The 25,401-nt window shown below is 51.0% G+C and overlaps 1 long non-coding RNA gene across 1 annotated transcript in view; it reads left to right on the forward strand.

The window, feature by feature from the left end:
• The first annotated feature begins 21,988 nt into the window (after positions 1 to 21,988).
• The window catches only part of LOC147663426 (uncharacterized), a 32,695-nt gene continuing 29,282 nt past the window's right edge, over positions 21,989 to 25,401 (forward strand). The window contains exon 1 of the long non-coding RNA XR_015305315.1: positions 21,989 to 22,570. This is a non-coding gene — a long non-coding RNA (uncharacterized LOC147663426). The remainder of the gene's footprint in view (positions 22,571 to 25,401) is intronic.

Raw genomic sequence — 25,401 nt, forward strand, 5'->3', positions numbered from 1 at the left:
AAGTCAGATTGGGTGACTGCTACTCCAGGGAGATTGAGTTGGGCCAGGGCGTACCTCAGGGTTCGTCCCTGAGCCCAACCCTATTTAACATCTACGTCTCCCCCCTGGCGGCCATCGTGGAGGGATATGGTCTCCGCCTGGTGTCCTACGCCGATGACACGCAGCTGGTCATTTCCCTATCGCGTGCGCCCGGCCTTGCAGCGGACATCTTCAGGAATTGCATGAAAGACCTTGCTGCCTGGATGTCCGCTAACTGTTTAAAGTTGAACGGTAGCAAGACCGAGGTGCTCGTGGTGGGGGGTGCACCGTCTGCGTGGTCGTCGGCGTGGTGGCCACCCTGTCTGGGGGAGGTTCCGGCTCCCTGCCGAGAGGCCAGGAATCTTGGCGTGTGGCTGGATAAGGATCTCACCTTTGGCCCACAGGTCGGCCGGGTGGCGGGGATATGCTTCAGTGTTCTGAGAGCCCTTAGGAAAGTGCTAGATCTGCTTCCCATTTCCGCTCGAAAGACGCTGGTGCATGCCCTGGTCACCTCCCGACTTGATTATGGGAACCTGCTCTATTTGGGGGCCACGGGCAGGGTTATGGGCCGCCTGCAGGTCCTTCAAAATGCGGCAGCGCGGCTGGTTCTCAGACTCCCTAGGAGGTCTTCTGCCAAACCAGCTCTACGGGCCCTCCATTGGCTCCCCATTGAGAGGAGAGTGGAGTTTAAGGCCCTTACCACGTGTCATCGCATCCTGAGCGGCAAAGCACCTCTTCCGCTTCAGAGCCTTGTTTCCCACTATGAGCCTGCACGCAGTCTTCGGTCTTCTCAGACCGGGCTGTTAAAAGTCCCAAGAATATTCAAAGCTCGTATGGGAGGTAGATCCTTCAGATACCTTGCTCCAAAGTGCTGGAACAATCTTCCGCTGGAACTTCGATTCGAACCTTCCGAAGTCCAGTTTAGAAAAAAACTCAAAACGCACCTTTTTAGCAGATAGCTTTTGTGGGAGGAGGGGGGACTGCCACTTCACTTGTCATAGCGCGGGGACACGCCAGTGGCGTAACCAGGCGCTTAATAAATGCCCAATAATAATAATAGGCCCTCCCTCCACATGCCACTCAGCAGGGATGGGTAGGTTCTCCAGGGAGACTACTTCCCCCTCCATGGACTCCTGGTCCACCACCGCAGGTGGCCGATCTGTCACATGGGGTGTGGAAGCCGAAGCAGGCTTCTCCTGTCTTCGGGTCTGTCCCTTTTTGGCAGCGGGTTGGGCCATTGTTCCAGGCTCCAACCCAGGCAAACTCCCTCTCCGGGCAGTCGTAGACCTTGTGTACCCAGCATCTCTGAATGCGTCCGGTATTCCTCCTCTCTCCAAGCATTGTGCTCCATGTCATTCCCCAGCAGGCAATCGACTGGCACGGCAGGGCTTACGGCAACTCAAAGTGAACCTGCAACCCCTTCCCACTCAAAGGGAACCTCGGCCACAGGGTAGTGGCCCATTCTGCCGTCAGCCATCGCGGCGGGGTGGAGTACATTGGGAATCACCTGCTCTGGAGACACCAGTTGACTCCTCACCATAGTCATACTGGCTCCTGTATCTCTCAGAGCCTCCCCTCTCTGGCCATTGATGGTGATCCACTGCCCATACTTGGTAGTATTTGGGGGCACCTGGATCTTAGGAACCATCTCCCGATCTCCCAGGGACACTAAGGTGACACCCGCCCACTCACCCCCCTTATCTAAGGGCAACTCCTCCCCGAGCGCTACACTAGCTACTCCCGGGGCTTTCCTCCGGTGGGAGGGGGTGGTCTCTTTGGGCATTTGACATCTCCCTTATAATGTCCAACACCACCACACTCAAAGCAGTGGACAACCCTTGGCTGCTGGCTTTGGCCAGGATGAGGGTTTCTGGGCGGGTTAGCCTTAGGGGTGAAACCTGTTCCTTTTCCATGGAAACTGTTTTGGGGACCTTTAGAGAACTCCCGCTTTTTATCACCCCCCTCCTTCTTCTGACGGGCGCCCTGTCTAGCCCTTTGGGAATCCCCTCCAGTCCCCTTTGAGGACACCCGGGTACTTGCCCAGATGTCCGCCTCCTCTGCAAGCTTCCGGGGGTTGGTCAGCTTGCTGTCCACCAGGTGTTGGCACAGCTCGGGAAAACATTTGTCGAGTAGATACTCTTTAAGAAAAAGGTCATATAACCCCTCATAGTCCTTCACCTCGCTGCCCTGAAACACAGCCCTCCAATGCCTTCCTCGCATAGTCCAGGAAATCCACCCAGTTCTGGGTGCTTAACTTGTGGCTCCCCCTGAACTTTTGGCGATACTTTTCCGGGGTTAGCCCAAACTTTTTGATTAATGCTAACTTCATGGTGGGGTAGTTGGTCTGCTCCTCCTGTTCCAAGGCTAACAAGGTGTCCCGACCAGTAGGAGGCATATATTTGTACAACCCACCCCCCCAGTGTTTCTCCTGGATTCCATGGGCTCTTAAGAAGACCTCATAGGCAGCCAACCATTTGGCTATATCGTCCCCCTGACTATAGCTGGCAACTATGTCTTTAGGCAGGTAGGGTCTGGACTCCCTAGTTGGTTTTCTGGTTTCGTTGCCACCATTTGGAGTAGGGGAGGGTCCTAATTGCAGGGCCTGGAGTTCTAGCTCTTTTAATTTAAACTCATGAGCCATCCTCCGTTCTTCCCTCTCCTGTTCTAACCTGGCTAACTCCCACTTCAGTTGCCTTTTCTCCATCTTGTCTGTGAGTTCCGCTTCGGTCAAGCTTCCTCCGGGGACACTACTGCCCCTCTTTGAGTAGGTCATTGGTCCTGGAAGTAGGTTTCCCATCCCGGGATGGAACATTCCCTCTACTCCTATGACTGTGTCCCGGTCCGTCCCCTCTTCCTCCTCCTTCCCTTCTCCATGTGCTTCCACCCAAGCCCTCAAACTGGTCTGGAGTTCCCCCTTCTTGGCCCCACACTTAAAGAACACTCCCATCTGTTGACAAAAGTCCTTAAGCTGGGCTACAGAATAAGTGTCCAGTTCTTCCAGAGCAAATTCCATTTTGCTAAAGAGCTATGTAGGGACAAGCACACAAAAAGAATAGATTCACAAGGGGCAATCTGAAGCTACCTCCACCCACCACCAGGAATGAATTTGGAAAAAGCAAAAGTAGAAATTAGGAAGTCCGCCAGGAGAAAACTCCTGGTGTAGGTCAGTGGATTACACTTAGTTACTGCAGAGTAGTCGCAACCACAGTTCTGATCCCACCGCTAGACACCAATATGTTGGACCTTTTGTTACCAGATCACATAGGGTAGCCTGGCCTAGGGTAAGACAGTCAGTTCCTAGAAGCACAAGTGTAAAGGTTGCGCACCATCCTGTAATAACTTAATGCACTTCCACACAAAAACAACACTACACCAATGTTTTGGAAAAATATGGACTGGTTTATAAAAATATATTAGATTCACTTTTGTCTTTCTCACACTATCATTTCTCCTTATCCTCCTCATATTTTACACAGTTGGAATCACATTACAAAGACATGTTTTTACTTCCTCCATCAACTTACATATGAACTCCACACTTCTTTACCCACCGGAATATTAGCAGTAATACATAGCAAATACTGAGTGAGCAGTAGATTAAGCAAGTTAAGCTATTCCATTCCCTAAGAAATCCTAGGCATTCTAAACAGGCAGTTGCACAGTGTTAACAGAAATTTTCCTCAGTTGATCCCTTCAGTTCTGTAGCCTCCTAGCACTTCAACTTCTTACAGAGAGTTTCTCTGACACGCAACCCCGATTGGAATTTCTGTCACAGGTAACCCACATCCAGGTGTCAGTATCCCAGTTAGACTGAAGAGCCACACCCTATCTCTGCCTCATTAAAGTCCTGCAACAGAACTCCTCTAGGTGCCAGAAACGATCTCCTGCACCTTTTATCGGTGTTTCTAGTCAGTAGCTAGGCGAATTGAAGGAAAACCTAGGCACCCAACAGTTCCCACTTCCCTCCTTACTTGGGACGGCTGTTAGAGCCTTTCTCAGTTCACAGCTCCAGCCCCAGGGTTCAGCTCTCTTCGGGGGCCTCCTCCGGTCCCCAACAGCGCTTACCTTGGGGCCTGGTGAAAGTCTGCACACGCGTCAGCCCTGCAGAGAGGTCGCGCTAGGTCTGTCCCCAGCGCTTGGCTCCGATCCCGCCTCCGGCCGCCTCTGACGATCCTCTCACCGCGGCGCTACGGCGCAGGCGCGGGAGAGTAGCGGCCCTGAAACGGAGGCGGCTCCACTCGACGGCACTGGTAGTGGCTCACCTCTGGGCCTGCTCGGTCCTAGGCCCCTTCTGACAGGAAAGTGGTCACCGCCGAGAGTATGCGCAGAAGCGCGCTGCCCCAGGCTCGATCAGCCCTATGCTCCTCTCCACTTCACCTTCACGGCAGTGCCAGTGATTCTCCACCTGGCCCGTCCTCAATGGATTCAGGACTATTGGACCACCCACCGAAGCCCCGACTCTCCTTACTTCGGGCTCCACAGGTGGGGGGGTAAACTCCTGCTGCACTTCCTGATGCAGGTGAGAGGTCCCGATTTTACATAGGCAGCCAATGGCACCACCGTCACAGAGGAGGGGTGGGTCAGAGGTAAAGTCTCACGCTTTTGGCCCCAGTCCTCTATCTCCTGCAAGGATCAATCTAGCTCTTCATACTGGACAAAGGGAAGGGGGGGGTGCTTCTCACTTCTTGCCCTCCTCAGCTGGGATCCCCTAAGCTTCACCGCTAGCTGGGGGTCAATCCCTACACCCAATTTGAGGTGTCTCCCTGTCCAGGGTCAGCAGGTCGGGACTAACTGGGTCAGGTCTACAGGAGTGGGGGTGGTGATCCCTGTAAGGGGGCAACCCTTGAAAAATAGTCCACCCTATGAAGGCCCTACCCCTTCCAGACCCTTAGCCTATACTCCAGCTGCTCCTCACTGACAAGACAAAATGGTCGCCCTACAGGTGTTCTATTTATACCCTTAGCTCCCAAGGTCCAGAACTAGCCAGAAGGTTCTGGATGCTTCCTATTCTATCCTATGGGCCCAGTCCCTGAGTTGGCAGTTGTGGCAGTTACTAGCCACCATTTTACATGGCCCAACCTTTCTAGTCAGAAAAGGGTACCTAGGCCTCAGGAAAAAAAACTATGAGGGCGAAAGAGCACCTATCCCCCAGGACAACACCATAAAAGTCCAGTGGACACAAAAAGATAAAAAGGGTATGAGGGGCGAAAAAGGGGACAAAATAATAATTAATAGGAGGGGCTACGCAAAAGGCCAGACAGGTCTAACACGCGTCCCCCCCAGCTGAAAGTGGGGAGAGCTACACAACCCCTTGGGAGTCCTCATCACTAAGGCGGAAATACCACTCCAGGCCGATGTTCCACCCGGAAGTCCATTCCCTGTAGGGAGATGGACCATCTCAACAACTTGGGATTTTCCCCCTTCATTTGCATTAGCCAACGAAGGGGTTGGTGGTCAGTCTGAACCAGGAAGTGCGAGCCAAACAGTTATGGCCGCAACTTCTTCAGAGCCCACACCACCGCAAAAGTTTCCCTCTCAATTGCACTCCACTTCTGTTCCCGGGGAAGCAGTCTCCTGGACAGGAAGACTACAGGCTGATCCAGACCCTCTTTATTGAGTTGCGATAACACTGCCCCAATGCCATGTTCTGATGCGTCTGTCTGGACAATAAACTCCTTAGAGAAGTCTGGGGCCCTCAGGACCGGTGCCGCACACCTTGCCTGCTTCAATTTTTCAAAGGCTTGCTGACAAGCCTCTGTCCAAACTACCCGTTGAGGTTGTTTCTTGGATGTGAGCTCTGTGAGGGGCGCTACAATAGTGCCATACCTCTTCACAAAGCGACTGTAGTAACCTGTGAGGCCCAGGAAGGCTCGGACCTCAGTCTGGGTCTTGGGGGGTTCCCAGGCCATGATTGCCTCAATCTTTGCCTGGAGGGGCTGCACTGTTCCCCTACCCACCAAGTGGCCTATGCACACAACCGACCCCTGCCCAATCTGACATTTGCTGGCCTTGATTGTCAAGCCAGCTTGTTTCAGGGCCTGGAGAACTGCTTGCAAATGTTGCAAATGGTCCTCCCAACTGCTGCTGAAGACAGCAATGTCATCTAGGTAAGCAGCGGAGAAACCCTCCATTCCGGAGAGGACCTGATTCACCAGCCGCTGAAAAGTGGCAGGGGCATTCTTGAGCCCAAAGGGCATCACACAGAATTGGAAGTGTCCTTCAGGCGTGGAGAAGGTTGACCTTTCCTTTGCTCCATCTGTCAGGGAGATCTGCCAGTACCCTGAAGTGAGGTCAAAGGTACTCAAGTATTGGGCAGTTAATTAATTCATCCGCCCCAGGGATTGGATGAGCATCAGTTTTGGTAACTGAGTTCAGTCCCCGGTAATCCACACAGAACCTCAGTTCTGGAGTGGTGCCTGGTGGAGCTGCTTTTGGCACTAGAACCACCGGACTGGACCAGGGGCTACTGGAAGGTTCTATAACTCCTAGCTCCAGCATCTTGGTAACCTCACCATGGATGCTAGCCTTCACCTTGTCTGACAGCCGGTAGGTCTTTGACTTCACTGGTGGGCTGTCTCCTGTGTCCACATCATGGGTACACAGCTGGGTCCTACCCGGGACAAGGGAGAACAACGCAGAGTACTGCTCCAGGATCTGGCGGCAGTCCTCTCGCTGTTCAGGAGTTAGGGATGGGGAGAGAATCACTCCCTCCACCGACCCATCCTTTTCCTGAGACGAAAACACGTCTGGGAGAGGTTCGCTTTCCGCTTCCTCTCCTCCATCAGTCACCATCATCAAGATGACCTCGGGCCTCTCATGGTGGGGTTTGAGGCGGTTAGCATGTAGCACCCGTAGGGGCTGTCGAGGGGTCTTAAGGTCCACCAGGTATGTAGCCTTACCCTTCTTCTCTAACACCTCAAAGGGGCCTGTCCGGGGATCCTGGAGGGCCCTTAGCTCTTCAGGCTCCATCACCCACACTTTCTGGCCAGGCTCCAACTCCACCGGGTGAGCGTTGTGGTCATACCACTCCTTCATTACTGCCTGGCTGGCCTCCAAGTTGTCAGAAGCTTGCTTCCACAACTTCGCCATTTGGCTCCTGAAGGCCAGCATGTAGCTCACCACATCCTGGGGAGGTTTCCTGGGAGACTTTTCCCATCCATCCTTCACCAGGCTGAGAGGACCGCGTACAGGGTGCCCATACAGAAGCTCAAAGGGGCTGAAGCCCACTCCCTTCTGTGGCACTTCCCTGTAGGAGAATAGCAAACAGGGTAGGAGGACGTCCCATTTCCTCCGCAGGCTTTCAGGCAGACTTCTGATCATGCCCTTCAAGGTCTTGTTGAACCTTTCTACCAGTGCATTTGACTGGGGGTGATAAGGAGTGGTGAACCGGTAGGTCACTCCACACTCCTTCCACATTGCCCGCATTTATGCTGACATGAAGTTGGTCCCCCTGTCGGACACAACTTCTTTGGGGAAACCCACCCGGGTGAAGATCCCCATCAGGGCCCTAGCCACTACAGGTGCAGTAACAGTCCTCAGAGGAATGGCCTCTGGGTACCGTGTGGTGTGATCCACCAGTACCAGGATAAACCTGTGAACAGCCGTTGTTGGTGGATCCAATGGCCCTACAATGTCGATGCCCACCCTTTCAAAGGGGGTGCTAACGACAGGAAGTGGTTCCAGGGGAGCTTTCAGCTTCACCCCTGTTTTCCCACCGGCTTGGCAGGATACACACGTCCGACAGTAGGTATCAGAAGCCACTTTCATCTGAGGCCAGTAAAAGTGGGGGACAAGCCGAGCAAAGGTCTTGTCCTGACCTAAGTGTCCTGCCAAGGGTATTTCATGAGCCAATTCCAACAGAAAGGCTCTGTACCGTTGCGGGACTACCAAGGCCCTTGATGAACCAGGTAAGGGTACCTTGGGTTCACTGTAGAGGAGTCCGTCCTCCCAGTAAATGTGGTAGTGTCCCGCAACGTTCCCTGCTGCCTGGGCTTCGGCCTGTCGCCTCAGTCCCTCAAGGGTAGGGCACTCCTTCTGGCCCTTACAGAACTCCTCCCTGGTAGGCCCTCCCTCCACATGCCACTCAGCAGGGATGGGTAGGTTCTCCAGGGAGACTACTTCCCCCTCCACGGACTCCTGGTCCACCACCGCAGGTGGCCGATCTGTCACATGGGGTGTGGAAGCCGAAGCAGGCTTCTCCTGTCTTCGGGTCTGTCCCTTTTTGGCAGCGGGTTGGGCCATTGTTCCAGGCTCCAACCCAGGCAAACTCCCTCTCCGGGCAGTCGTAGACCTTGTGTACCCAGCATCTCTGAATGCGTCCGGTATTCCTCCTCTCTCCAAGCATTGTGCTCCATGTCATTCCCCAGCAGGCAATCGACTGGCACGGCAGGGCTTACGGCAACTCGAAGTGAACCTGCAACCCCTTCCCACTCAAAGGGAACCTCGGCCACAGGGTAGTGGCCCATTCTGCCGTCAGCCATCGCGGCGGGGTGGAGTACATTGGGAATCACCTGCTCTGGAGACACCAGTTGACTCCTCACCATAGTCATACTGGCTCCTGTATCTCTCAGAGCCTCCCCTCTCTGGCCATTGATGGTGATCCACTGCCCATACTTGGTAGTATTTGGGGGCACCTGGATCTTAGGAACCATCTCCCGATCTCCCAGGGACACTAAGGTGACACCCGCCCACTCACCCCCCTTATCTAAGGGCAACTCCTCCCCGAGCGCTACACTAGCTACTCCCGGGGCTTTCCTCCGGTGGGAGGGGGTGGTCTCTTTGGGCATTTGACATCTCCCTTATAATGTCCAACACCACCACACTCAAAGCAGTGGACAACCCTTGGCTGCTGGCTTTGGCCAGGATGAGGGTTTCTGGGCGGGTTAGCCTTAGGGGTGAAACCTGTTCCTTTTCCCTGGAAACTGTTTTGGGGACCTTTAGAGAACTCCCGCTTTTTATCACCCCCCTCCTTCTTCTGACGGGCGCCCTGTCCAGCCCTTTGAGAATCCCCTCCAGTCCCCTTTGAGGACACCCGGGTACTTGCCCAGATGTCCGCCTCCTCTGCAAGCTTCCGGGGGTTGGTCAGCTTGCTGTCCACCAGGTGTTGGCACAGCTCGGGAAAACATTTGTCGAGTAGATACTCTTTAAGAAAAAGGTCATATAACCCCTCATAGTCCTTCACCTCGCTGCCCTGAAACACAGCCCTCCAATGCCTTCCTCGCATAGTCCAGGAAATCCACCCAGTTCTGGGTGCTTAACTTGTGGCTCCCCCTGAACTTTTGGCGATACTTTTCCGGGGTTAGCCCAAACTTTTTGATTAATGCTAACTTCATGGTGGGGTAGTTGGTCTGCTCCTCCTGTTCTAAGGCTAACAAGGTGTCCCGACCAGTAGGAGGCATATATTTGTACAACCCACCCCCCCAGTGTTTCTCCTGGATCCCATGGGCTCTTAAGGAGACCTCATAGGCAGCCAACCATTTGGCTATATCGTCCCCCTGACTATAGCTGGCAACTATGTCTTTAGGCAGGTAGGGTCTGGACTCCCTAGTTGGTTCTCTGGTTTCGTTGCCACCATTTGGAGTAGGGGAGGGTCCTAATTGCAGGGCCTGGAGTTCTAGCTCTTTTAATTTAAACTCATGAGCCATCCTCCGTTCTTCCCTCTCCTGTTCTAACCTGGCTAACTCCCACTTCAGTTGCCTTTTCTCCATCTTGTCTGTGAGTTCCGCTTCGGTCAAGCTTCCTCTGGGGACACTACTGCCCCTCTTTGAGTAGGTCATTGGTCCTGGAAGTAGGTTTCCCATCCCGGGATGGAACATTACCTCTACTCCTATGACTGTGTCCCGGTCCGTCCCCTCTTCCTCCTCCTTCCCTTCTCCATGTGCTTCCACCCAAGCCCTCAAACTGGTCTGGAGTTCCCCCTTCTTGGCCCCACGCTTAAAGAACACTCCCATCTGTTGACAAAAGTCCTTAAGCTGGGCTACAGAATAAGTGTCCAGTTCTTCCAGAGCAAATTCCATTTTGCTAAAGAGCTATGTAGGGACAAGCACACAAAAAGAATAGATTCACAAGGGGCAATCTGAAGCTACCTCCACCCACCACCAGGAATGAATTTGGAAAAAGCAAAAGTAGGAATTAGGAAGTCCGCCAGGAGAAAACTCCTGGTGTAGGTCAGTGGATTACATTTAGTTACTGCAGAGTAGTCGCAACCACAGTTCTGATCCCACCGCTAGACACCAATATGTTGGACCTTTTGTTACCAGATCACATAGGGTAGCCTGGCCTAGGGTAAGACAGTCAGTTCCTAGAAGCACAAGTGTAAAGGTTGCGCACCACCCTGTAATAACTTAATGCACTTCCACACAAAAACGACACTACACCAATGTTTTGGAAAAATATGGACTGGTTTATAAAAATATATTAGATTCACTTTTGTCTTTCTCACACTATCAGTTCTCCTTATCCTCCTCATATTTTACAAAGTTGGAATCACATTACAAAGACATGTTTTTACTTCCTTCATCAACTTACATATGAACCCCACACTTCTTTACCCACCGGAATATTAGCAGTAATACATAGCAAATACTGAGTGAGCAGTAGATTAAGCAAGTTAAGCTATTCCATTCCCTAAGAAATCCTAGGCATTCTAAACAGGCAGTTGCACAGTGTTAACAGAAATTTTCCTCAGTTGATCCCTTCAGTTCTGTAGCCTCCTAGCACTTCAACTTCTTACAGAGAGTTTCTCTGACACGCAACCCCGATTGGAATTTCTGTCACAGGTAACCCACATCCAGGTGTCAGTATCCCAGTTAGACTGAAGAGCCAAACCCTATCTCTGCCTCATTAAAGTCCTGCAACAGAACTCCTCTAGGTGCCAGAAACGATCTCCTGCACCTTTTATCGGTGTTTCTAGTCAGTAGCTAGGCGAATTGAAGGAAAACCTAGGCACCCAACAGTTCCCACTTCCCTCCTTACTTGGGACGGCTGTTAGAGCCTTTCTCAGTTCACAGCTCCAGCCCCAGGGTTCAGCTCTCTTCGGGGGCCTCCTCCGGTCCCCAACAGCGCTTACCTCGGGGCCTGGTGAAAGTCTGCACACGCGTCAGCCCTGCAGAGAGGTCGCGCTAGGTCTGTCCCCAGCGCTTGGCTCCAATCCCGCCTCCGGCCGCCTCTGACGATCCTCTCACCGCGGCGCTACGGCGCAGGCGCGGGAGAGTAGCGGCCCTGAAACGGAGGCGGCTCCACTCGACGGCACTGGTAGTGGCTCACCTCTGGGCCTGCTCGGTCCTAGGCCCCTCCTGACAGGAAAGTGGTCACCGCCGAGAGTATGCGCAGAAGCGCGCTGCCCCAGGCTCGATCAGCCCTATGCTCCTCTCCACTTCACCTTCACGGCAGTGCCAGTGATTCTCCACCTGGCCCGTCCTCAATGGATTCAGGACTATTGGACCACCCACCGAAGCCCCGACTCTCCTTACTTCGGGCTCCACAGGTGGGGGGGTAAACTCCTGCTGCACTTCCTGATGCAGGTGAGAGGTCCCGATTTTACATAGGCAGTCAATGGCACCACCGTCACAGAGGAGGGGTGGGTCAGAGGTAAAGTCTCACGCTTTTGGCCCCAGTCCTCTATCTCCTGCAAGGATCAATCTAGCTCTTCATACTGGACAAAGGGAAGAGGGGGGGTGCTTCTCACTTCTTGCCCTCCTCAGCTGGGATCCCCTAAGCTTCACCGCTAGCTGGGGGTCAATCCCTACACCCAATTTGAGGTGTCTCCCTGTCCAGGGTCAGCAGGTCGGGACTAACTGGGTCAGGTCTACAGGAGTGGGGGTGGTGATCCCTGTAAGGGGGCAACCCTTGAAAAGTAGTCCACCCTATGAAGGCCCTACCCCTTCCAGACCCTTAGCCTATACTCCAGCTGCTCCTCACTGACAAGACAAAATGGTCGCCCTACAGGTGTTCTATTTATACCCTTAGCTCCCAAGGTCCAGAACTAGCCAGAAGGTTCTGGATGCTTCCTATTCTATCCTATGGGCCCAGACCCTGAGTTGGCAGTTGTGGCAGTTACTAGCCACCATTTTACATGGCCCAACCTTTCTAGTCAGAAAAGGGTACCTAGGCCTCAGGAAAAAAAACTATGAGGGCGAAAGAGCACCTATCCCCCAGGACAACACCATAAAAGTCCAGTGGACACAAAAAGATAAAAAGGGTATGAGGGGCGAAAAAGGGGACAAAATAATAATTAATAGGAGGGGCTACGCAAAAGGCCAGACAGGTCTAACACGCGTCCCCCCCAGCTGAAAGTGGGGAGAGCTACCCAACCCCTTGGGAGTCCTCATCACTAAGGCGGAAATACCTAGAGAGACCGTCTTCATTGGCGTGGTCCACTCCAGGCCGATGTTCCACCCGGAAGTCCATTCCCTGTAGGGAGATGGACCATCTCAACAACTTGGGATTTTCCCCCTTCATTTGCATTAGCCAACGAAGGGGTTGGTGGTCAGTCTGAACCAGGAAGTGCGAGCCAAACAGTTATGGCCGCAACTTCTTCAGAGCCCACACCACCGCAAAAGTTTCCCTCTCAATTGCACTCCACTTCTGTTCCCCGGGAAGCAGTCTCCTGGACAGGAAGACTACAGGCTGATCCAGACCCTCTTTATTGAGTTGCGATAACACTGCCCCAATGCCATGTTCTGATGCGTCTGTCTGGACAATATACTCCTTAGAGAAGTCTGGGGCCCTCAGGACCGGTGCCGCACACCTTGCCTGCTTCAATTTTTCAAAGGCTTGCTGACAAGCCTCTGTCCAAACTACCCGTTGAGGTTGTTTCTTGGATGTGAGCTCTGTGAGGGGCGCTACAATAGTGCCATACCTCTTCACAAAGCGACTGTAGTAACCTGTGAGGCCCAGGAAGGCTCGGACCTCAGTCTGGGTCTTGGGGGGTTCCCAGGCCATGATTGCCTCAATCTTTGCCTGGAGGGGCTGCACTGTTCCCCTACCCACCAAGTGGCCTATGCACACAACCGACCCCTGCCCAATCTGACATTTGCTGGCCTTGATTGTCAAGCCAGCTTGTTTCAGGGCCTGGATAACTGCTTGCAAATGTTGCAAATGGTCCTCCCAACTGCTGCTGAAGACAGCAATGTCATCTAGGTAAGCAGCGGAGAAACCCTCCATTCCGGAGAGGACCTGATTCACCAGCCGCTGAAAAGTGGCAGGGGCATTCTTGAGCCCAAAGGGCATCACACAGAATTGGAAGTGTCCTTCAGGCGTGGAGAAGGTTGACCTTTCCTTTGCTCCATCTGTCAGGGAGATCTGCCAGTACCCTGAAGTGAGGTCAAAGGTACTCAAGTATTGGGCAGCTCCCAGCCGGTCAATTAATTCATCCGCCCCAGGGATTGGATGAGCATCAGTTTTGGTAACTGAGTTCAGTCCCCGGTAATCCACACAGAACCTCAGTTCTGGAGTGGTGCCTGGTGGAGCTGCTTTTGGCACTAGAACCACCGGACTGGACCAGGGGCTACTGGAAGGTTCTATAACTCCTAGCTCCAGCATCTTGGTAACCTCACCATGGATGCTAGCCTTCACCTTGTCTGACAGCCGGTAGGTCTTTGACATCACTGGTGGGCTGTCCCCTGTGTCCACATCATGGGTACACAGCTGGGTCCTACCCGGGACAAGGGAGAACAACGCAGAGTACTGCTCCAGGATCTGGCGGCAGTCCTCTCGCAGTTCAGGAGTTAGGGATGGGGAGAGAATCACTCCCTCCACCGACCCATCCTTTTCCTGAGACGAAAACAAGTCTGGGAGAGGTTCGCTTTCCGCTTCCTCTCCTCCATCAGTCACCATCATCAAGATGACCTCGGGCCTCTCATGGTGGGGTTTGAGGCGGTTAGCATGTAGCACCCGTAGGGGCTGTCGAGGGGTCTTCAGGTCCACCAGGTATGTAGCCTTACCCTTCTTCTCTAACACCTCAAAGGGGCCTGTCCAGGGATCCTGGAGGGCACTTAGCTCTTCAGGCTCCATCACCCACACTTTCTGGCCAGGCTCCAACTCCACCGGGTGAGCGTTGTGGTCATACCACTCCTTCATTACTGCCTGGCTGGCCTCCAAGTTGTCAGAAGCTTGCTTCCACAACTTCGCCATTTGGCTCCTGAAGACCAGCATGTAGCTCACCACATCCTGGGGAGGTTTCCTGGGTTGACTTTTCCCATCCATCCTTCACCAGGCTGAGAGGACCGCGTACAGGGTGCCCATACAGAAGCTCAAAGGGGCTGAAGCCCACTCCCTTCTGTGGCACTTCCCTGTAGGAGAATAGCAAACAGGGTAGGAGGATGTCCCATTTCCTCCGCAGGCTTTCAGGCAGACTTCTGATCATGCCCTTCAAGGTATTGTTGAACCTTTCTACCTGTGCATTTGACTGGGGGTGATAAGGAGTGGTGAACCGGTAGGTCACTCCACACTCCTTCCACATTGCCCGCATTTATGCTGACATGAAGTTGGTCCCTCTGTCGGACACAACTTCTTTGGGGAAACCCACCCGGGTGAAGATCCCCATCAGGGTCCTAGCCACTACAGGTGCAGTAACAGTCCTCAGAGGAATGGCCTCTGGGTACCGTGTGGTGTGATCCACCAGTACCAGGATAAACCTGTGAACAGCCGTTGTTGGTGGATCCAATGGCCCTACAATGTCGATGCCCACCCTTTCAAAGGGGGTGCTAACGACAGGAAGTGGTTCCAGGGGAGCTTTCAGCTTCACCCCTGTTTTCCCACCGGCTTGGCAGGATACACACGTCCGACAGTAGGTATCAGAAGCCACTTTCATCTGAGGCCAGTAAAAGTGGGGGACAAGCCGAGCAAAGGTCTTGTCCTGACCTAAGTGTCCTGCCAAGGGTATTTCATGAGCCAATTCCAACAGAAAGGCTCTGTACCGTTGCGGGACTACCAAGGCCCTTGATGAACCAGGTAAGGGTACCTTGGGTTCACTGTAGAGGAATCCGTCCTCCCAGTAAATGTGGTAGTGTCCCGCAACGTTCCCTGCTGCCTGGGCTTCGGCCTGTCGCCTCAGTCCCTCAAGGGTAGGGCACTCCTTCTGGCCCTTACAGAACTCCTCCCTGGTAGGCCCTCCCTCCACATGCCACTCAGCAGGGATGGGTAGGTTCTCCAGGGAGACTACTTCCCCCTCCACGGACTCCTGGTCCACCACCGCAGGTGGCCGATCTGTCACATGGGGTGTCGAAGCCAAAGCAGGCTTCTCCTGTCTTCGGGTCTGTCCCTTTTGGCAGCGGGTTGGGCCATTGTTCCAGGCTCCAACCCAGGCAAACTCCCTCTCCGGGCAGTCGTAGACCTTGTGTACCCAGCATCTCTGAATGCGTCCGGTATTCCTCCTCTCTCCAAGCATTGTGCTCCATGTCATTCCTCAGCAGGCAATCGACTGGCACGGCAGGGCTTACGGCAACTCGAAGTGAACCTGCAACCCCTTCCCACTCAAAGGGAACCTCGGCCACAGGGTAGTGGCCCATTCTGCCGTCAGCCATCGCGGCGGGGTGGAGTACATTGGGAATCACCTGCTCTGGAGACACCAGTTGACTCCTCACCATAGTCATACTGGCTCCTGTATCTCTCAGAGCCTCCCCTCTCTGGCCATTGATGGTGATCCACTGCCCATACTTGGTAGTATTTGGGGGCACCTGGATCTTAGGAACCATCTCCCGATCTCCCAGGGACACTAAGGTGACACCCGCCCACTCACCCCCCTTATCTAAGGGCAACTCCTCCCCGAGCGCTACACTAGATACTCCCGGGGCTTTTCCTCCGGTGGGAGGGGGTGGTCTCTTTGGGCATTTGACATCTCCCTTATAATGTCCAACACCACCACACTCAAAGCAGTGGACAACCCTTGGCTGCTGGCTTTGGCCAGGATGAGGGTTTCTGGGCGGGTTAGCCTTAGGGGTGAAACCTGTTCCTTTTCCCTGGAAACTGTTTTGGGGACCTTTAGAGAACTCCCGCTTTTTATCTCCCCCCTCCTTCTTCTGACGGGCGCCCTGTCCAGCCCTTTGGGAATCCCCTCCAGTCCCCTTTGAGGACACCCGGGTACTTGCCCAGATGTCCGCCTCCTCTGCAAGCTTCCGGGGGTTGGTCAGCTTGCTGTCCACCAGGTGTTGGCGCAGCTCGGGAAAACATTTGTCGAGTAGATACTCTTTAAGAAAAAGGTCATATAACCCCTCATAGTCCTTCACCTCGCTGCCCTGAACACAGCCCTCCAATGCCTTCCTCGCATAGTCCAGGAAATCCACCCAGTTCTGGGTGCTTAACTTGTGGCTCCCCCTGAACTTTTGGCGATACTTTTCCGGGGTTAGCCCAAACTTTTTGATTAATGCTAACTTCATGGTGGGGTAGTTGGTCTGCTCCTCCTGTTCTGAGGCTAACAAGGTGTCCCGACCAGTAGGAGGCATATATTTGTACAACCCACCCCCCCCAGTGTTTCTCCTGGATCCCATGGGCTCTTAAGGAGACCTCATAGGCAGCCAACCATTTGGCTATATCGTCCCCCTGACTATAGCTGGCAACTATGTCTTTAGGCAGGTAGGGTCTGGACTCCCTAGTTGGTTCTCTGGTTTCGTTGCCACCATTTGGAGTAGGGGAGGGTCCTAATTGCAGGGCCTGGAGTTCTAGCTCTTTTAATTTAAACTCATGAGCCATCCTCCATTCTTCCCTCTCCTGTTCTAACCTGGCTAACTCCCACTTCAGTTGCCTTTTCTCCATCTTGTCTGTGAGTTCCGCTTCGGTCAAGCTTCCTCCGGGGACACTACTGCCCCTCTTTGAGTAGGTCATTGGTCCTGGAAGTAGGTTTCCCATCCCGGGATGGAACATTCCCTCTACTCCTATGACTGTGTCCCGGTCCGTCCCCTCTTCCTCCTCCTTCCCTTCTCCATGTGCTTCCACCCAAGCCCTCAAACTGGTCTGGAGTTCCCCCTTCTTGGCCCCACGCTTAAAGAACACTCCCATCTGTTGACAAAAGTCCTTAAGCTGGGCTACAGAATAAGTGTCCAGTTCTTCCAGAGCAAATTCCATTTTGCTAAAGAGCTATGTAGGGACAAGCACACAAAAAGAATAGATTCACAAGGGGCAATCTGAAGCTACCTCCACCCACCACCAGGAATGAATTTGGAAAAAGCAAAAGTAGAAATTAGGAAGTCCGCCAGGAGAAAACTCCTGGTGTAGGTCAGTGGATTACACTTAGTTACTGCAGAGTAGTCGCAACCACAGTTCTGATCCCACCGCTAGACACCAATATGTTGGACCTTTTGTTACCAGATCACATAGGGTAGCCTGGCCTAGGGTAAGACAGTCAGTTCCTAGAAGCACAAGTGTAAAGGTTGCGCACCGCCCTGTAATAACTTAATGCACTTCCACACAAAAACGACACTACACCAATGTTTTGGAAAAATATGGACTGGTTTATAAAAATATATTAGATTCACTTTTGTCTTTCTCACACTATCAGTTCTCCTTATCCTCCTCATATTTTACACAGTTGGAATCACATTACAAAGACATGTTTTTACTTCCTCCATCAACTTACATATGAACTCCACACTTCTTTACCCACCGGAATATTAGCAGTAATACATAGCAAATACTGAGTGAGCAGTAGATTAAGCAAGTTAAGCTATTCCATTCCCTAAGAAATCCTAGGCATTCTAAACAGGCAGTTGCACAGTGTTAACAGAAATTTTCCTCAGTTGATCCCTTCAGTTCTGTAGCCTCCTAGCACTTCAACTTCTTACAGAGAGTTTCTCTGACACGCAACCCCGATTGGAATTTCTGTCACAGGTAACCCACATCCAGGTGTCAGTATCCCAGTTAGACTGAAGAGCCACACCCTATCTCTGCCTCATTAAAGTCCTGCAACAGAACTCCTCTAGGTGCCAGAAACGATCTCCTGCACCTTTTATCGGTGTTTCTAGTCAGTAGCTAGGCGAATTGAAGGAAAACCTAGGCACCCAACAGTTCCCACTTCCCTCCTTACTTGGGACGGCTGTTAGAGCCTTTCTCAGTTCACAGCTCCAGCCCCAGGGTTCAGCTCTCTTCGGGGGCCTCCTCTGGTCCCCAACAGCGCTTACCTCGGGGCCTGGTGAAAGTCTGCACACGCGTCAGCCCTGCAGAGAGGTCGGGCTAGGTCTGTCCCCAGCGCTTGGCTCCGATCCCGCCTCCGGCCGCCTCTGACGATCCTCTCACCGCGGCGCTACGGCGCAGGTGCGGGAGAGTAGCGGCCCTGAAACGGAGGCGGCTCCACTCGACGGCACTGGTAGTGGCTCACCTCTGGGCCTGCTCGGTCCTAGGCCCCTCCTGACAGGAAAGTGGTCACCGCCGAGAGTATGCGCAGAAGCGCGCTGCCCCAGGCTCGATCAGCCCTATGCTCCGCTCCACTTCACCTTCACGGCAGCACCAGTGATTCCCCGCCTGGCCCGTCCTCAATGGATTCAGGACTATTGGACCACCCACCGAAGCCCCGACTCTCCTTACTTCGGGCTCCACAGGTTGGGGGGTAAACTCCTGCTGCACTTCCTGATGCAGGTGAGAGGTCCCGATTTTACATAGGCAGCCAATGGCACCACCGTCACAGAGGAGGGGTGGGTCAGAGGTAAAGTCTCACGCTTTTGGGCCCCAGTCCTCTATCTCCTGCAAGGATCAATCTAGCTCTTCATACTGGACAAAGGGAAGAGGGGGGGGTGCTTCTCACTTCTCGCCCTCCTCAGTTGGGATTCTCTAAGCTTCACCGCTAGCTGGGGGTCAATCCCTACACCCAATTTAAGGTGTCTCCCTGTCCAGGGTCAGCAGGTCGGGACTAACTGGGTCAGGTCTACAGGAATGGGGGTGGTGATCCCTGTAAGGGGGCAACCCTTGAAAAGTAGTCCACCCTATGAAGGCCCTACCCCTTCCAGACCCTTAGCCTATACTCCAGCTGCTCCTCACTGACAAGACAAAATGGTCGCCCTACAGGTGTTCTATTTATACCCTTAGCTCCCAAGGTCCAGAACTAGCCTGAAGGTTCTGGATGCTTCCTATTCTATCCTATGGGCCCAGTCCCTGAGTTGGCAGTTGTGGCAGTTACTAGCCACCATTTTACATGGCCCAACCTTTCTAGTCAGAAAAGGGTACCTAGGTCTCAGGAAAAAAAACTATGAGGGCGAAAGAGCACCTATCCCCCAGGACAACACCATAAAAGTCCAGTGGACACAAAAAGATAAAAAGGGTATGAGGGGTGAAAAAGGGGATGAAATAATTAATTAATAGGAGGGGCTACGCAAAAGGCCAGACAGGTCTAACAAGACTTATAAATGTATTCGACCTGAACAAACCTTTATATTCTAAATGATGTACTTAATCATCCAGTTTTTTAATTCTGATTAATGTATTTTGAACTTTCATTTATTTTCATTTATTTTTATCATGCATTCAGTGATGTCATTACCTTCAGTAAATTTTTCTGAAAATTGGGCTACTGATACAGTGTATAATATGCTGTCTGTTTTAGGAATAATTGCTACATTTTCAGATCATCAAATGTTAGAGATTTAATCATATTGCAACGCTACATACCTGTTACCTTTATTAAGGTTATCAACTCCTACAGAATTGAAATACATCTAGAAATATGGTTGTTTAAACACCAGTAGGAATGTTGCCAAACACCACCATACATACATCAGCAGAGGCAAAATTAGATGCTATTTACAACACAACAGGACAGACCCAGTTAGGAAAGTATGGGTGGTTTGGCCTTTTGACACAAATACCTGTCACAGAAATGATTCCTGAACGTCACCAAGGGACTCAGTATTAATCATGAGCGGAAATCCATTCCGCTCGCGGATTTTGCGGATTTTCGGTAAATCCGCGATCCGCGAACTCCCGCTAATTTACTGAAAATCCGTGAGATCCGCGTGCGGCAGATTTCGGGGGCAAAAGTTCAAGCCTGTTGAACTTTTAACTATTTTAGGATGGCGCCGGCAAGCTGCCAGCGCCATCCTAAAATAGTTACTAAGTTAGTTCGAAAAAAGGAAGCACTAATAGATAAAATAAAGCAGGTGCTCGAGCACCTGCTTTATTTGATCTATTAGTGCTTCCTGATTAAGCTAATTTAGTAACTATTTTAGGATGGCGCTGGCAGCTTGCCGGCGCCATCCTAAAATAGTTAGTTAGGATGATGTGTGTTTTGTCGAGGCTGGGTAGGTGTGCGTTCTCCCCATATCTATAGTCGAAAATTAGCTATGATGCTTGATGGAGGCCTTTGCATAATTGACTTTCACTAGCTCAATCCCTGTGCAGTTCCTGTGACCACGAGCTTCTCTGATCCGTGCCTGTCATTTTATACACACAAGAGGCATGTGAACTCGCATATAAGCCCCGTCCGTTTGGCCCCTCCCTACACACTAGTGGTGTGTGCACCGTCTTCGCGCCCTTTACCCACTTGATGGACAGCTCACTCGAGGGACCCCGGCGCTCTTTGGAGTGATGGCAAAGTTAATCTGCCCCCCCAAAAATGTGAGTTTTCTCGAGGCTGGGCAGGTGTGCGTTCTCCCCATATCTATCGTCGAAAAATAGCTATGATGCTTGATGGAGGCCTTTGCATTATTGACTTTCACGAGCTCAATCCCTGTGCAGTTCCTGTGACCACGAGCTTCTCTGATCCGTGCCTGTCCTTTTATGCACACAAGAGGCATGTGAACTCGCATATAAGCCTCGCCCGTTTGGCCCTGCCCCTCACACTAGCGATGTGCACCGTTTTCCCACCCGGCCATTCCCCACACAATCCGCAAAATCCGCTAATCTGCAAATTCGCTGATTTTGCGGATTGCGAATTCGCAAAAATTGCAAATTCGCGAATTGCGAATTCGCAAAATTCGCACATGCCTACTCAGTATACATAGGCCAGACCTAAGTTATGTACAGATAACATCCAGAGGTAGTGAAATCCTACAGTGTAGGGAAGCTGTGCCATTTAAAAAAAAAAGCCCCAACACTGACAGTAGTAAAAACAAAAGTTTCCTTCATAAAATTCAATAATGCTTAAAGCAATCTGAAAACCATGCTTGTGCAGCAGCTTTTATTTTTTCATTTTACATCAGCTAAAGAAATATTTTTTTCTTTTTTGCATAATAGTACTCTTAAATACAGGCTGCCCCTTTTTTCCTTTTTGATAAATTTGGTCTTTCACATACAAGCAGTGTGGGACACCTTGGGAATAGCTCGAACAGGAACTATGCTTCTCATGGTTTCTAATATTTAAAAGAACAGTCTGAAAAGACTGCAACGTACCTCTTCCAAAGGAAAATGCCAGTGGCAATCACCACCATGCAGGGTCTGCTGAAGTCCTATGCTTGGCTGTGTCCCAAGCGTATTCACATCAAACCAAAGCATTCCTTGCAAATCCAATGGGTGCCTTGTACTTCATTTAGCAACACCAAGGTATGGATTGAGACCTCATCGGCGAATATGGCTGAAGGTGAGGTACGAGTAAATCCAGGCACACAGGTACAATCTTTAGCACCGGCTGCCTCAGAACAAGCAACTAGCAGCACTGTCTTTCTGTGCTTCCACAACGACTGTGCGAGGTATTAAAAAGGTCTGTTTACTGCAGCAAATGGCTACCAGAAATGTTGTGACTACCAGCACCTTTTATCTCTAGTTCTTCAAAACATGTCCTGAAACACATTTTTTCTGTTATTGTTTCAACTTTCACCGAGTGCTTGGAGCTTTCCCTCTAAATTGACTATTTTAAAGAAAGCATGGTCTTCTGAAAAAAGCATGAAAGAGTTTTCAATTTTATAAACAGAAACTTTTATAAGTAACTACTTACTCTAAAGAGTATATATATATTTTTTAATGACACTATAGATTTTTCCTGTCTCCACAGAGTCTACAGTAATTTTATATATTTTAACAGCTGCTATTTTTTTCAGCTCATAATACTCTCATGCAACTACCTGCCAATTATATGCAAATGCCTATTTTAGTCACGTAGTTTGCTTTTAATGGGTTATTAACTCTTGTCCATAGATTGGAGTGGGTGTTATGAAGGAAATTGAGGCCTTAACATAGGTACTGTCTCAGAGGCACAAATTCTTTGTGTCACAGAGACAAGCAGGCCCTTTCACAGAGACAGGCAGGCCCTTTGACCTAGATTAGCCCTCATTTCACAATAACGAGCAACAGAGAGGCTGTCCCCTTATCTGATCACTGTGTGCTCTGTGCACAGAAGACGGTCCATCCTAAATACGTAATCTCCATGTCCAACAGTGACTAACCTACGTCACAACCAATTCTTGGAAACAGACCAAGAACACATCTTCCTCTGACCAACATTACGTCAATCCAAGACACCTATCCAGTATAAGTATACCTCCCTTTGCCCAAGCAAACCAGAGGAGACAGAGACTTCCAGGCGGACACTCTGCCTGAGGCGCTGCAACCTGCGTCATGCCACAGCTCCAGCTGGCAGAGGTCCATCACCCATCTGTGGGTGTCCAGCTCAAGATCAGGATGAAGTCCCAATAAGGTAAAGGGGTTAGACTAACTCCTAGGGGGATTCTTGGCTCTCTAAGATCTACACACATGCTAGGTACACTTAGGTACATCTAGTTAGGCATCATAGGGGTATAGGCTTTATCTTAATGCATTCTGTATTTCATGTATGTGTTCATTACTGTTGCAAAATGGTAGAACTATACAAAGCCTTTTCATTTAACTGCACTGCTGGCCATAATTCTCTGCTACTGTCCAACAGTTGTCGGAGCACATATAACCAGTACTAGAATAACAACTGTGCAATAAATGTTATTGTAAACACACCGACTGTTTCTTCTATGTACTTCTCTGAGATGAGTGACTGAATGAAAAGTAGTATTTTGTTTCCATGATCCTGAGGGATGTGGGTTTTATGTTATGTGGTTGCCAGAAGCTATTCCCTTCTTGTCTTCAAGAAGTTTCTAGTGGCCTCTGAGCTAGATGGTACATAGTAATTAAGCTTAATATACATATTAGAGGCATACAGACCTCAGTCCTATGCCAAGCCTATCGTGTATGTTATTCCAATGCGCAGAACCTATAAGGGATATAGGAACTACACTACAATAAAAAGCACTGGGGTCTTTATATAACAAAGCTGGCCAATGCTGTGGCACTAGGGGCACCAGTACCAAAGTCTTGGCTAGGGGCCGTTACAATCCCGGTGTATAAGAAAGGCGACAAAACACAGCTTGGGAACTACAGGCCTATTAGCCTGTTAGACACGGTACAAAAGGTGATTGGAAAAATTACCCTAGAGAAAATATCGGCCTGGGTAGAAGAGAAAAATATTCTGACCCCCTTCCAGGCTGGATTTCGTAAATTAACTAGTACCACAGACCAGATATTCAGATTTACACTACTATACTGGAAGACGGTAGTACTAGGAAAAGGCAGCATCTATGCAGCGTTTATAGATTTACGTGCTGCCTTTGATTTAGTCCCTAGATCCCAGATGTGGAAAGTGCTAAGCAAGATGGGTATGCCGCTAGAGATCCTAACACTTGTGATGAGGTTGCATGAGTCAAATTATGCAAAAATACAGTGGGGGGGGGGGGGGTGTCACGGCCAAGTAACCTCTGAATTCCCGGTAGAGCGTGGGGTGCGCCAAGGCTGCGCTTTGGCCCCCACGCTCTTCTCATTGAGCATTGATGGGGTAGTTGAGCGTATGTTGCTGGGAAAAGTAGATGCTCCTAGCCTGGCTGGAGTGAAAACTCCAATTCTACTATTCGCTGATGACACGCTAATTTTATCTAAAACCCTTAGCGGGTTACAGCGAGCCCTGAAGATCTTTGAGGTTTTTTGTGTCAACCGGGGGTTGGAAGTTAATGTTACAAAGACAAAGCTTATGGTATTTAACCCCCACCACAGCTTTAGAGGGAAATTCTCTTATGGATGGACAAAAAGTGGAAATGGTATCGGACTTTGGTTACTTAGGTATCCACTTGTCAAACGGAGTAAAATGGGGGAAGCATATAGAAATGGCGGCATTAAAACTCCGCCAAAACACGGGAGCTATAAGCCCGGAGCACAGGAAGTCCTTGACCAAGCCGGTACAACCAGCACTGCAAGTATATGAGGCGCAAGCCCTAAGTTCGGCCCTTTATGGTGCTGAAATATGGGCTTATGATAAGTTAACGTCACTAACGCTTGTGGATTTTTTTTTTGCCGTAATCTTGTTGGCCTCCCTAAAAGTACCCCAATCCAACTGCAGCGCTATGATCTAGGCAGGAAAGCCCTCTCAGATATGGCTAGATTACGACCTATTCTATATTGGAGGGTTACTCCGGAACTTATAAATGTTAAATGTCGTATACTTGTAAAGCGCACAGCTGCCCCAGCAAAGGGGCGTCCCGGCGCTGTATACTGCTGGGGAACCCATCCTGGCTTTCCCTGTGAGATTGTCCCTCCTGGGCATCTCCAAGGTGAAGACAAGCATCCCCGGCGCTGATGGGGCCGTTAGTAGAGATTAAGCAAGCTATTGCCCAGAGTTGCTGAGTGAGACCCATGGTTGAAGTAGGCACCGAGGCGAGAATTATCGAGTCCGCTGACCATGGCCCAAGACCCTGCCGCGTCGGGAATCGAACCCTGGTCCCGGGTCGACCTCTGCTTCCAGGTCTGCCGCCTCTAACCAGTGAGCCACACCACTCTACTTATGCATTACGCTCTGGGATTTCTGTATGTGATTAAAACTGATATATTCCACAAGATAACTTGGCTCAAAGAACTTCATAAAGTATTGGGAATAATGGGTATGCAGGAGTTGTGGGAGAACCCTGAGACAGCCCAGTTCCCAACCAAAGGCGCCATAAAAGAAAGGTACTGGGAAATGGTCGCCTACGGGAACTGGAATGATGTTGATCCCTCTACTATGGATTGTCGCTTTTTGGAAACAAAAGTTTCTCCTAGCTTAGAGCCCTATTGGGACAACATCACAAAGCCGGAGGATAGGAAGCTCTACTTCCAGCTTAGAGCAGGGTCACTCCCTATAAGATCACTAACCGGTAGATGGGGTATAGGTAATTCTGAATTATGCCCGGCGTGTAAAAGTGAAAGCGAGACCATTGCCCACCTTCTTTTTGTTTTTAGGGCCTACTTAACCCCCCGACGTGTTTGGCTAAAGGCGATGTGCAAATTGCTAGGCACAAGGGACAGTAAGGTGGCCTTAAGAATAATTTCCACTAACACCTTGCCGGTTATTACAGTTGCGGTCGCCAAATACTTTGGGTGGGCATGGGCCATTAGAAGAAAACTTGTGGTGGGCTTGACCCCCTCGAAGTGATTGATCTGTTTTCCTTAATTTGTCTGTCTCTATAGTAAAAG

Source organism: Lissotriton vulgaris, unplaced genomic scaffold (assembly GCF_964263255.1).
Source record: "Lissotriton vulgaris unplaced genomic scaffold, aLisVul1.2 SCAFFOLD_395, whole genome shotgun sequence".
NCBI classification, from domain to species: Eukaryota; Metazoa; Chordata; class Amphibia; order Caudata; family Salamandridae; genus Lissotriton; species Lissotriton vulgaris.